At 40.6% G+C, this 14,959-nt stretch overlaps 1 protein-coding gene and 1 pseudogene across 3 annotated transcripts in view; both read left to right on the top strand.

Annotated features, from left to right (window-relative positions):
* SLC41A3 (solute carrier family 41, member 3) overlaps nucleotides 1–14,959 on the top strand; it is a 99,966-nt gene that overhangs the window by 42,242 nt on the left and 42,765 nt on the right. The window lies entirely within an intron of this gene.
* Nucleotides 2,030–3,022, top strand: LOC102869235 (annotated as a pseudogene).

Raw genomic sequence — 14,959 nt, forward strand, 5'->3', positions numbered from 1 at the left:
CTTTGGACATGTTGCCAGGAGGGTCGGGTCCTTGGAGAGGGACATCATGCTTGGGAGGGTGGAGGGACAGCGCAGGAGGGGAAGACCCTCTGTGAGATGGATTGATTCTGTGACTGGGGTAATCAGGATGGGTGTGTCAGAGGCAGTGCGGTTGGCACAGGATAGAGCAGGGTTTAGAGCTGTTGTGTATAGGGTCGCTATGAGTCGCAAACGACTCGACGGCACATAACAACAACCCCAAATGTCTACTGCCCAAGATGTCTCTGCCTGAGCACTTAACTAACACAGTACCTAGCTTTGCTGTCTCTACTCTCCCCTCTTGTCCATTCCAGGGAATTGAAATTCTTTTGTTTCTATTATATAGAATAGTCTCTCCCTTTCTCTGGAGCCCATTTAATATTGCTTATTGTTGGAAGAGGAGCATTGATGTCAGGTTGAGCACTAAGGGCCACCTGATTCAGGCCATAGCATTTTTAATCACTTGCTACGCAGCTGAGAGCTGAACAGTGACTAAGAATGACAGAAGAAGAAATGATGCCTTAGAATTATGGTGTTAGATAAGAGTACTGAATATCCCATGGGCTGCCAAAAGAATAAACAGATATATATTGCACAAGGGACAGCCAGAGTGCTCCTTGGAGGCAACGATGATGAAACTTGTCTCACATTCTTGAGGCATGTTGCTAGATGATGTTCTTCCTTGGAGAGGGACATCTTGCTTAGGAAAGTAGAGGAACAGTGAAGAGTGGAAGACTTTCAACCAGGTGGATTGACACAGTGACCGCAGCAATGGGCCTGAGGGAGTTGGACATTGTGAGGATGGTACAGGATAGGAGAGGGTTCAGGTCTGTTGTTCATAGGGTCACTGTGAGTTAACACCCACAACATCAACGAAATCATGGAAGAAGTGTGGGGGTAATTGTCGTTGTTAGGGCTGTTGAGTCAACTACAACTTAATGACCCTAAGAAAAAAAACCTTCATTCCTCACAAGCTCTTCTGCCATGCTCAAGCCCATTGTTGGCAGTCACTGTGTCTAGTTATCAATAGATGTTTGCAACTATTTCCACTTATTTTGAGTCTTGCCACATCAGCAAATGATGATCCTTCATTGAGTGAAAGCTTTGTACTTCGTCTGCATCATTAAGAAAGACTCTACTAAAACAATTATGAGATTATCTCATCGCAGTAAAAATAGCAAAATTCTACAGAGCAGCAAACAACAAATGCTGGCAAGGTTGTGGAGAAACTGGAACCCTTACTCACTGTTGGTGGGGGTATAAAATGGTGCAACCACTATGGAAGGCATTATGGCACAGTCTCAAAAAGTTGTAAATAGAAATTCCATTTGACCCAGCAATTCCTCTACTGGGAATATACCCTGAAAAAAATCAGAATTACTGCACAAGCTGATATATGCACATCCATGTTTATTGCTACATTGTTCACAATAGCAAAGAGTTGGAAACAACCCAAGTGCCCATCAAAAACCAAACAAATAGAGCAGCTGTGGTCTAGTCACACAATGGAGTACTATGCAGCACTGAAAAACAAGGAACTCAGAAAATATTATACAAAATGGGTAACCCTGGAGGACATTATACTGAGTGAAATATCTCAATCACAAAAGGACAAATACTGCATAATGCTACTGCTATAAAACCAGACTGACATCGGGGTAGAGGAAAAACTATGAAAAGAAGAGATAAATAATGTACACTGCATTGAAACAGATGAGGGAAAGAACGGTTTAAAAGGAATATATGATTAAGTATTATTTGCATGACAGCAGTCCAGAATAAGAGCTGTATAACAAAGTGGATGGGTGAGGGGTAGGGTGGGGAAGAAATTGTGCAACAATGAAAGAATCTTTTTTCAAAGAGAAAAGCAAATTGAGGGAGTATGGTAGGGAGAAAAAGTTGCAACATAGAATAAATGGAAATCCAAGTTCTCTATAAACTTTCATTAAAATCTTAATTGAAGTACATTTTTTTAAAAAGAAAATATAGACTCTACAGGCCATGTCAAAAAATGCTGGCTAGGTTGGGGAACCCAGGCTGGGGCTGGGGCCTGGCCTCAGGTCACCCCTGCCTTGAGGTACCAGGCTCTTCTACACCACAGGCTTGGCCTGGAGCCCATCTTGGTGGAGAGGGACAGGCACTTCTGGGGGCCACACTAGTCGAATGTGTTTCAGGAAAAACTGTTTTACTATCTGTTCTGATTTGAATACACTAAAGAAGTTAAAATCTGCACAAAGATTATTTTTGCTGATTAAAAAACAATGTCCACCTAATGTTTTTTCTGCAAGTAAAGGAAAACTCTTCAGTGACATGAAAAGCATGGTGAATGATGATCCCAGAAGTTGGTTGAATGGCATTTCAATTTGGCAAACTCTTCTAGAACTTGATGCAAAAAAAAAAATAAAACTTTCACAAGAAAATTCTAACCCATTAAAAAGATAATCAGAAGAAGACGAAATGATCATGCTAAGAAGTTAAAACTAAAACCAATGCAAGAAATACATGAGCATAGGGACAGCCATCTGGAAAAACAAGTAGGAGAAGAAACACTGGAGGAAGGTCGCATCACAAAACGAGAACATTTTCATGATGAGTTCCAGATTGATGTCAAGAAAGCAATTGTTGGTCGTAATGAAGTCATGACCCTCTGAGTGTCTCGTCAGTGCAGTGAATCTGTTGGAAAGACCGTTACTGCGCAGGAACTAGAGTAATTGGAATTGCTCTTATGAAACAGTTGGAATGGAAAGCAGATCTGAGGAATCCATGTTTAGAGGCCTTCGTACATCAAAATGACGTGTCATCTCTTGTCAGGATTCCTGCTGTCAAGGTTCTATTACTCTCCAGAACTTACAGCAGGACTCCAGTGACCACAGCCTGGGCAATGGCATCACTTGCTGCCATTAAAAATTGTCATTGCCTTCAGAAAGTGTTGATATTATTATTTCTGACAACCCATTTAGGAAAAGGTTTAAGCCAGAAAAAAGACATCAAAAGCATCCTATAAGAAATGGGAAGAGTGCCTCATGTTGGCAGAACTGCTGTATTGTCACTAAGATCACCACAGGCACCTTTCAGATGCCAACAGTACAGAATAATAGGTGCATCGCAAAGTGGACATTGGGGGGGGGAGGTAGGAAATTGTGCAACAATGAAATGATTTTTTAAGAGAAAAGCTAACTAGGAGTATAAAGGAAAATGAATGAATGGAAAACCATGTTTTCTGTAAACTTGTTAAAATTACAATTAAAAAAAATTAAAAAAGATTGAGCAGCCACCCTGACGGATCTGAGATTAAAAAGTGCTGGAATCCTGAGGGGGGAAATGGTGCCTCAGGATGGTGGCATCTTTATTTCAAGCCAGGAACCAGGAAGGCCTAGGCTCCATTTGGCTCCAAGTCAGCCTTGGAAAAATGATGCATTTCTATCTAAGTATAGGAAGAGACACAGTTCAAGTCCATACATCTTAGCTGTGTTGCAATAGATTGTTTTCTCTAAGATTCTCTATAATGATGATTTTGTATTTTGTCAGAATGTGCAAAGAATTGCTCTATCATACGAGATGCAAATCAAAACCACAATGAGATACCATCTCACCCTAGTAGCAGTGGCAAAGTTTGACAGGACAGCAGTTAATAAATATTGGAGAGGATGTGGAGAGATAGGAACTCTTATACACTTCTGGTGGGATTGTAAAATGGTACAACCACTCTGGAAGGCAGTTAGGTGCTTCCTCAAAAACTGAACAGAGAAATTCCATATGACCCAGCTATTCCAGTGCTTAGAATATACCCTGAGAGAATTAGAACTGTGGCACAAATGGGGATTTGTACACCGGTGTTCATAGTAGCATTATTCACCATTGCAAGAACATGGAAACAACCCAAATATCCAACCACAATCGAATGGACTGAGAAACTGTGTTACATTCATATGATGGAATACTATGCAGCATGCAGAAGCAATGATTCTGAAAAGTACTACCTACTTTGGGAAGGACTGGAGAACATTATGCTAAGTGAACTCAAACCCTACAGCGTAAGACCATTATTGTAGAAATAGATAAACAACAGTAAAATGAGTATGAGGATCCAAAGGTGGGGAGGTAGGAGCAGAGGGGTAAGGTTGGGAAGGGAGGGTAATCATAGGGTTGCACAACTTGAGGGGAGGAAGGAGAAGCAGGTAAAGAAAATAGTAAAGATCTGCTGTGAAAAACAGTGTATACAAACTTTGTAAGCAAACCAGTATAAAACAAAAATTTATTTAAAAAAGTAATAAGAATTGCTCTATCATACATTGTTTCTAAGCAGAAGTTTTCAGGAGGTCACATAAAATCTTCCATAGTCACCACAAGGTTGGTTATCTTTTAACTGCCAAATTTTTAGAAATGCAGAAACCTTCATGTATAAATTATTTCTATATTAAACTATATCTTTTTTTTAAAAAAAATTACAGACTCCACTTTGAAGCCACCACCTCCCTGTAAGTTTGCTGTGTTATGGCTTTCTTGTTACTGTGGTCCTATTTCAAATACCACCTAGGTCACTTAGGATGGACCAGTCTCAGCAGAGCTTCCAGACTAAGATAGAGTAAGAAGCAGGGCCGGCCATCCATTCCTGAAATAACAGGCCCTTGAAGAGCATTAGAACATTATTTGATAGAGTTCTGTTAGATGAGCATTGGAAGGCGCTCAAAATTCACCTGAAGAAAAGCAGCCTCCTCAGAGTAGATTTTACCTTGATGATGTAGATGGAGTAAAGCTTAGGCCCCTTGAACAACCTTCATTTGCTGATATGGCAAGGCCTGAAAGGAGGAGAAATAGCTGCAGATATCCATTAAAAATTGGAACATACATGGATAAAATGGCAAACTAGGCAAATTGGAAATTATCAAAAATGGAATGCACGAAGGTCAATATCCTAGGCATCAAGGAGAAACAACAGACAAGTATTGGTCATTTTGAGTCAGGCAATCATATGATCTGTTATGAGAATAACAAATTGGAGAGGAATACTGGGCTATTCATCATAAAAAAGAGCATTTCAAGATCTATCTTGAAAGTACAATGCTGTCAGTGATAGTGATAATATTCACATGCGTCTAAGGAAGACATGTTACTTTAACTGTTACTGAAGTATACATACCAACCAAGAAAGTCAAAGATGAAGACGTTGAAGATTTCTGACTTTGATAGTCTGAAATTGATCGAGCATGACAACACTACCCGCCTCAACCACTGTGTACCTCTCTGGGCCTTCCTTTCTTTAGTTATATATTCTGGCCTTCACTCATCTTAATGTGTACCTGTTATGTATTTAGAGAGCTGTGACAGCCTAACAGGTAAGGAGCTGCACTGCCAACTCAAGGACAAGTGGTTCAAAACCACCAGCTGCCCTGAGGTAGAAAGATCTGTAGTCTCCTATGTGATTTATATCCTCTGGAAACTCTCTGGAGGGTCAACTATGAATCAGTTCTGACTTGATGTCATATAACAACAACATCTTACGTATTTACTGAGGTTTTTCTCTCTTCCCCCTGCCTACAATGACTGCAGCAGTAAGCTTGAGCATGTCAGAGATTGTGAGGATGGTACAGGATAGGGCAAGATTTCTTTCTGTGATTCTTAGGGTCAGTTCCACAGCACCTAACAGCAATTGCTTCACTTCACACATGAAGAATTGATGAAGCACTGTGTCACATGGATGAACCTAGACGACTTTATGCTGAGTGAAATCAGTCAGTCATAAAAGGACAAAATGTGTGTGAGTCAAGTCCACTTATAAAAAACTAAGGAAGGATTTACACACAGAAGAAACTTTGACACTTACCAGACATAAGGAAACAGGAAAGAAGTCCTAGAGTTCGTTTTGTTTTAGATCATTCCTTGGAATTTTTCTGCATAGACTGTCATATCATATGCAAACAAGGGCAGTTTTATTCCTTCCTGTCTGGACTGCATGGACTTTATCTCCTTTTCTTTCTTAAATTTTATTTTATGAATTTTAATCAGCATTTACAGAGATTTTGGATTTCCATTCATTCATTGTTGCATTTTTCTCCCTGCCCACCCCTTCCCCCCAGTTTGCTCTTCTTTTTGAAAAGTAAAAGAAAAAATCCTTCACTGGTATACTATCCTCTCTGGTGGCCTAGTGGTTAAGGAGTTGCCTGCCAACCCCAAAGTGGAATGTTGGAAACCACCAACTGCTCTATAGGAGAAAGATGGACAGTCTCCTCCAGTGCAATTTACAGCCTCTGAAAATCCACTGGAGGTTCAGCTATGAGTTGGGCCAGTTCTGACATGAGGGCAGTGAATAGTCATAGTAATAGCAGTAGGAAGGGAGACTTCCTTCCCTTACACCTGTCATTGGGGGAGACAGTCGATAGTTCACTAGTAAGTTTATGTTAGTGGCAGGTCCAAGGTAGGAATGTTCCCCCTTTATTCCTAGTTTTCTCAGAGTTTTTAGCATTAGTGAATGTTGAACTTTGTCAAATTTCTTTACTGTATTAACTGATCATGTCATGTGATTTTTCTCCTTTAGCCTGTTAATTGGTTCAGTGGTAGTTTTATATCTCACTTACTCATGGTAATTAATTTTATGTCTTACTGAATTCTGTTTACTTAAATTTTATTAAGGAGGTTTGCATCAATTTTCATCAGGGACTTTTGTCTGTATTTTTACTGTTGTTTTCTATTTTTGCCTAGCTTTGACATCAGGTGATAATTGACTTATTAAATACATTAAGAAGTATTTTCTCCTCTTCTATTTTCTAGAAGAGATTTTGTAAATTAGTGTTATTACTCATTAAATATTTAGTAGTATTTTCAGTGAAAGCATCTAGACCTAGAGGTTTCTATTTTGGCAGTTTTTATATTACTAATTAAAGGTCCATCAAATTATCTATTTTATATTGAGTGAGTTATAGTAGTTTGTGCTTTTATTTCATATCATGTGGTAGTGTTTAGTATTTTTCTTTACATTGGTCTATTGTATCTCTTGTTATATTTACCTTTCAATATTTCATTTCATATTTTGGGAGGCCATTGTAAATGGTATTGTTTTCTTTTTTAGAGTTTTCTTAATTATTGCAGAGAAATCTGACATGACTAATTTTTATATTTTGATCTTATACCACGCCCTTTTGTGAATCAGTCAATTACAGCCTATAATTTTCTGACTGATTCTTTAAGATTTTCTACCTATAAGACCATATCAACTGCAAATTGAAATAGTTGTATTTCCTTTTTGCTACTATGAATGTCTTTTCTTTCTTTTTCTTGCCTTATTGATCAAGCCAGGACTTCCAATACAATATTGAATGGAAACAGTGACAAAGCATCCTTTTCTGGTTCTTGTTTGAAAGGGGAATGTCTTTCATCTCTCTCCATTGAGAGTAATGTTGACCATTTGTTTTACATGAGGACAGCTACCTGGCCGACTGACTAGAAAAAATCTTTATTTGTCCACATTCTCAAGAAAGGTGATCCAACAGAATAGCAGAAACTGTTGGACAATATCATTAGCATCTCATGAAAGCAAAACATTGTTGAAGATCATTCAAAAGTAGATAAAACTGTACATTGACAGGGAACTACCAGAAGTACAAACTGGTTTAAGAAGAAGCCATGGCAACATTGCTGATATCATATGGACACTGATGAAACACAGAGAATACCAGAAAAATGTACATTTGTGTTTTATTGACTATGCAAAGGCATTTTACTGCATGGATCATAAAAAATGGAAAAGAATGAGAATCCCAGAACAATTAATTATACTCATACAGAATTTGTACCTAGACCAAGAAGCTGTTGTGCGAACAAAATAAGGAAACATTGCATAGTTTGTATTTTATTTTATTAATTTTAATGAACATTTACAGATATTTTGGATTTCCATTCATTCATTGTTGCCTTTTTCTCCCTGCCCACCCCTCCCCCCCAGTTTGCTCTTCTCTTTGAAAAGTAAAAGAAAAATTCTTTCATTGGTATACAATCCACCCCTCCACCCCTGTACCCCAGTGTACTCCACTATGCAGCCTTCATTCTGGACTCTTGTCATGACCATAATACCCAATCATATATTGCTTTTAGACTGTTCTCTCCCGCATATGTCTCAATGCAGTATACATAACTTATCCATTTTTTTCTCAGTTCCCCCCAACCCCGATGTCAGTCCTGGTCTACAACAGTGGCACCATGCAGTATTTGTCCTTTTGTGACTGAGATACTTAACTCAGCATAATGTCCCCCAAGGTCACCCATTTGAATAATATTGCATGAGTTCCTTGTTTTTCAATGCAACGTAGTATTCCATTGTGTGAATATACAACAGCTTCTCATCCATTCATTTGTTGATGGGCACTTGGGTTGTTTCCAACTCTGCTATTGTGAACAAAGCTGCAATAAAGATGGGTGTGCATATGTCTGACTGGATGACAGTTCTGGTTTCTTTAGGGTATAATCCCAGTAGAGGAATTGCTGGGTCAAATGGTATTTCTGTTTGCAACTTTTTGAGACAGTGCCATAATGCCTTCCATAGTGGCTCCATTTTACACTCCCACCAACAGTGGTTAAGGGTTCCAGTTTCTCTGCAGCCTTGCCAGCAAATCCTACTACACTGCTGTGGTGGTCAAGACAGCATGGTACTGGTACAATGACAGAGACATAGATCAATGGAATAGAATTGAGAACCTGGAAATCCATCTACCTATGATCAGGTGATTTTTGACAAGAAGATGAAAACAGTCAAGTGGGAAAACGACAGCCTTTTTAACAAATGGTGTTGGCAAAATTGGAAAACTGTCTGCAGAAGACTCAAGCAAGATCCACACCTCACTCCATACACAAAAAAACAACTCTAGGTGCATCATGGACCTAGGACTAAAACCAAGGACGATAAACTTCATTAAAGAAAATCTTTGAAGAACTCTAGAAGTCCTAATCCACAACATAAGCTGTCTTCCAAGCATCCTGAAAAATCTACCACCAGGAGAAGATAAAATAGATGAATGGGACCTTCTAAGAATCAAATCCCTATGCACATCCAGAAACTTCTCCAAGATGGTAAAAAGGGAAGCCACAGACTGGGAAAAACTATTTGGTAATGACATGTCAGATAAGGGACTTATATCTAGAGTATATAAAATACCTGAGCACCAGGCAAGCTCTGGTGGCCTGGTGGCAAGAAGCTGCACTACAATCCCAGAGGTGTACAGTTTGAATCCACCAGATGTTCTGCTGAAGAAGGAGGGACAATCTCCTCCTGTACCAGTCAGATCTGATTTGACGGTACACACACAAAAAAAATTACAAACAAACAAAAATACTTAAACAAACCAATTGAAAAATGGTCACAGGATATGAAAAGACACTTCACCAAGGAAGACATTCTGATGGCCAACAAGCACATGAAGAAATGTTCAAAATCCCTAGCACTAAGAGACTACAGATCAAACCAACTATGAGATATCATCTCACCCCAGTAAGAATAGCAAAATTTAAGAGTAGCAAGCATAGTTTAAGATCATAAAGAGTGTGTGTCAGGGTTGTAACCTTTCTCCATACTTATCCAGTGTGTATTCTAAGCAAATAATTCATGAAGCCAGACTCTATGAATTGGAGTGTAGCATCAGGATTGGATGAAGACTCATCAACAACCTGTGTTATGCTGATGATACAACTTTGCTTGCTAAAAGAAAGTTATGAAACACTTGCTGCAGAAGATCAAGGACTACAGCCTTTCATATGGATTACATCTCAACATCAAGAAGACAGATACCCTCACCATAGCCCCTACAGTTAACATTATGATACAAAGAGAAAAGATGAAGCTTTCAATGATTTCATCTTGCTTGGATCAGCAGTCAACACTCTTAGTACCAGCAGTCAGAAAATCAAGAGACATATTGCACTGGGAAAGTCTTTAGAATACTGAAGAGCGTTTATGTCAGTTTGAAGACTGTGGTGCACCTGTTTCAGGCCATGGTCTTCTCAATCACCTGTATGCATCAAAGAGCTGGACAGTGAATAAGGATGACTGAAGAAGAATTGATGTCTTTGAGCTGTGCTGTTGGGGAAGAGTACTAAATATCCTATGGACTACCAGAAGAACAAACATATATCCTGGAAAGGGTATGGCTAGAGAATTCCTTGGAGGCACGGATGACAAAGCTTCATCTTTCATACTCTAGACATGTAGCTAGATGACATTACTCTTTGGAAAGGGATGACATTATGCTTGGAAAGATGGAAGGTCAGTGAAGGAGAGAAAGGCCCCCAGTGAGATGGATTGACAAGGTGACTTCAGCAGTGGGCTCTGGTGTGTTAGAGATAATGAGGATGGCACAGGATATGGCAAGTTTCAGGTCGGCTGTTTATGGGGTCACTGTGAGACGTACTCAGCTCAAAGGCACCTAACAACAATGATGACGACGACAACATGGGGAGCTCTCTCTGGTGGCCTGGAGTTAAGGAGCTGGGATAGAAGTATTTTTTGTTACCTCTGGATGATGACTAAAGTTCTTAATTCCCATTGGGCATCTTTTGAGTTCCCCAAACAGATGGTAGGAAAGGAATACCTCATTACCACAGAGTGAAGATCAAATTCAAAATGTCAAGCTCCCTGCCACTGAGTCAGCTCCGACTCAAAGCATCAGGTTTCCAGGGCTGTAAATCACGGTGGAAGGAGACAGCACATGGAGCTGTGGGTGAATTCAAACCACTGGAGAGTCACAGTGTAACTGGATCCAGATCATACCACCAGCGCCCCCTACAGAGTAGAGACAGAATTCTAAAATCTTCACCTGACCTTATTTTACAACTGCAGGGGCTTCTCACTACTTTGAGGATCCATCCAAATTTTGTTATTGAGGGTGTGGATGGAGCAGCAGTTTTTTAAATGCTGTTTATCTAGTGTATGGAAGTTAGTGTCCAAAGGTGTTCTCTTTTATGAGGTTACTTATTTTTGGCCTTTTGCTAGAGAAAGGAGTCTTTATTTTGGGTTTAAAACAAACAAAAAAGTTATGCTCCTGATCGCCTACATTCCTAGCACAAGTCTTGTACGTTGTTGTTGTTGTTATGTGCCGTCGAGTCGTTTCCTACTCATAGCGACCCTATGCACAACAGCCCTAAACCCTGCTCTATCCTGCGCCAACCGCACCGCCTCCGACACACCCATCCCGATTACCCCAGTCACCGAATCAATCCATCTCATAGAGGGTCTTCCCCTCCTGCGTTGTCCCTCAACCCTCCCAAGCATGATGTCCCTCTCCAAGGACCCGTCCCTCCTGGAAACATGTCCAAAGTATGTCAGACAACCCCCAGAATCCTTGCCTCCAAGGAGTAGCTTGGTTTAATCCTCTCCAAGATAAATCTGTTTGTTTTCCTGGCAGTCCAGGGTACATTCAGTACCCTTCTCCAGCACCACAGCTCAAAAGCATCCACTCTCCTTCTGTCCTTCCTAGTCATTGTCCAACTCTCTGATGCATAACAAGCGATTACAAATACCATGGCCTGTATCAGGCACACCTTAGTCTCCAGAGAGACACCGTTGCTCCTGAGTACTTTAGAGAGGTCCCTAACAGCAGACTTTCCCATCGCGATACGCTTTTTGATTTCCTGACTGCTGGTGCCAAGAGTGTTGACTGTGGAGCCGAGCAAACTGAAGCTGTGAACAATCTCAATCTCTTCGCTATCCATCCTGATGCTGCCAATTGGTCCAGTGGTGAGAATCTTTGTCTTCTTGACATTGAGCCTCAGTCCATACTGAAGGCTGCAGTCTTTGACCCTTCGCAGCAAGTGCATGAGGTCCTCCTCAGTTTCAGTAAGCAGGGTTGTGTCATCTGCATAATGGAGATTGTTAATAGACCTTCCACCAATCCTGATGCCACAATTCTCCTCATAGAGCCCAGCCTCTCGGATAATCTGCTCTGCATACATGTTGAAAAGGTATGGAGACAGGATGCATCCCTGGCGTACACCCTTCCCAATTTTGAACCATGCAGTGTTACCCTGCTCTGTTCTGACTACTGCCTCTTGATCCAAGTATAGGTTTCGCATTAGCACAATTAAATGTTCTGGGATTCCCATTCTTCTCAGAGTCAGCCACAGTTTGTTATGATCCACACAGTCAAATGCCTTTGCATAATCAATGAAACACAGATAGACATTCTTCTGGTATTCTCTGCTTTCCACCAAGATCCATCTAACATCAGCAACAATATCCCTAGTACCACGACCCCTTCTAAACCCAGCCTGGACTTCTGGCAGTTCTCTGCTGATGTGCTGTTCTAATCGTTTTTGGATGATCTTCAGCAGAATCTTGCTTGCATGTGAAATCAATGACACTGTTCTGTAGTTTCCACACTCAGTTGGGTCACCTTTCTTTGGAATGGGAACAAATATAGATCTCTTCCAGTCAGTTGAAAAGAAAATGCAACCATATCTTTCTTTGGGTCCCAAGTTTCCTAATTGGCCTCCTTACTTCTTTCTACCTTTTAAAAATCTTATGACCACAGTCTTTAATGGGAAGATTAAAGGACAAATGTACATATGCACCCTCTTGGTCTAAAACTGAAAATCATTGTTTATTGTTGTTGTTGTTATGTGCCTTGAGTCACCTACGACTTATAGCAAAGCTATGTACAACAGTTCTGAAGCCTGTCCTATCCCGAGCCCGTCTCACTGACTCTGACACACCTAATCCCATCACCCAGGTCAACTCTCCTTGAAGCTCCTGCTGTTCTATCTGAATCAAATATTGTTTATTTACCCCAGGTTTTCTTTTTCTCCCACAACTTCCAGAGTCACCTCCACCTTCTGCAGTATGCTGTTCCTGCTTTGATCTTCAGTTATTGGTTCTTCTTTTAACCTAGTTCATCTACTGTCTATGACTCAGAGATTTTTTTTCCTTTAATTTGTGTTGCACCATAGAATATAAATCTTATTTTCCATCACTGTTGTGCATAAAAAGAAAAGTAAATTCTCCTTCAAGGCTAGAAAAATATCCAATGATTTTGAATTGTTGTTGTTGTTATTGTTATGTATCATCGAGTCACCTGCAACTCATAGCGACACTATGCACAATAGCTCTGAACCTTGTCCTATCATGAAGGAGCCAATCTCAGGGTCTCTGACACACCTCCCCCTATTACTCCAGTTACTGTAGCAATTCATCTCCTCTAGGATCTTCCTCTCTTGGGCTGTCCCTCCATCGTTTCCAAGGACTAGTTCCTCCTAGAAATATGCCCAAAGTCTATGAGATAGAGCGTCAAAGTTCTTGTCTTCAAGGAGCAACTTGGTTTCAATCTCTCCAGGACAAATCTATTTGTTCTCTTGGCAGTCTAAAGTAAGGGATATTAGTATGAACTTATCTTTATTTTCATATACGTGCAGATAGACTAAAAAATAAATAGGAAAGAACTTTCAGGTAAGATGAAAGATTAGTCAGATGGTGCCCAGACCCTCTCTAACTAAGACACAGGGAAACAGATGATAATCCTGGAACCCTGTGTTTCGGTAGAAAAAGATAAAGAAATTGCATGCTAGCTAAAGGAAGGAATGGAATAAAAACATTGAATATGAAGATAGGTGGAACATGGCCATTCTAAACCATTTCAGGTGGCTTTCTCATGTGTACAGGACTGCAGTCCCCACCAGCAGCTATAATCAAGAAAAGTTTAACCTTCTCCTTGATGTGCATACTGTCCCAAGGATCAACAGAGTGACTGCCGCCCTCTCCTACCTCCTGCCAATGGCTGGCAGTATTCCACTAGCCTGCCCTCGCTCCATTTGAGGTCAGACTTGCATCATTTTATTGGAAGCGTGCACACATTTCCATATTCAGCGGCATGTTCAGCTGACCTACAGCCATTCTCTGAATTGGTAGGAGCTTCACCTCTAACTGGAAACCTTGCCTCTGACCGAGTGCCCTTTGGATTCCATTCTCAGCACACTACACCTACATTTAGAGCAATGCACTTTATAATAAAGTGTGTTGTCCTTGGGCATCTCAGCTTGGCACTCACCATGGCAGCAGAGTGTGCCCTAAACTGGCAAACACACCATCTCATCCTGGGCAACCCTGAGAACAGTAGAAACTCCACCTCCTTGACCTGAAGAAGTGCTCTCTGTCGTCTGGCCTCAGTCACTTTTCAGATGAGCAGAAACTCTGATCCCAGTCTCCATTTGGATTGGCAGCTACACTGTCCCAGACCAGGCATCCTGCCTCCAGCCTGGATAGCAGTGGCCCAAGTGCCAATAATGTTTCCAGCCCACTCCCCACCAAAGTTACTCAGTTTCACCCTCAATACCTCTTTCCCATTGCCTTTGGAAGATTTTTTGTTTGGGAATTTAGTTATTTTTTTTTTATTTCTTCCAACTTCTCCTCTTTTCCTTGCCTGTTCTTCCCTACGTGACCACCACTTTCTATATCAATCCCCTTTCCTTTTGTATGCCTACTAGTTTTTGTTGCATCCTTTATTTTTGGGTCTTATTGATTGAGTGGTTCTAGACTTATATCATTGCATTTAGACATTTAGACTGACATTTAGATGCATTTATTGTTGTTGTTAAGTGCCATCAAGTCATAGATGACTCATAATGACCCTATGAACCAAAGTATTACTTTCATCGTTTCTCCAAGTTCATAGTTTCCAGAGGCAAGCTATTTTGGAAGTGGATGCCACTCCTAATTCCAATCTTGTTTGAATAGGGAAGCTCCACCAAACACTGTCCACCATGGGTAACCATTCTCACATTTGACACATCAGTGTCACAGTGTTTAGCATCACAGCAACCACAATTTATCTCTGTATAGCAAATGGACAGACCAGTGTTATACCACTTAGAAGAATGTTTGACCAAAAACAATTAAAACCAGGCCCGAGAGCCACAGATTAAAATCACCCACTTTTGGCTTGGTAGGATAACTTTCTACCCATGAGGC

Source organism: Elephantulus edwardii, unplaced genomic scaffold (assembly GCF_000299155.1).
Source record: "Elephantulus edwardii isolate Elephantulus edwardi_28Jun2011 unplaced genomic scaffold, EleEdw1.0 scaffold00161, whole genome shotgun sequence".
Classification (NCBI taxonomy): domain Eukaryota; kingdom Metazoa; phylum Chordata; class Mammalia; order Macroscelidea; family Macroscelididae; genus Elephantulus; species Elephantulus edwardii.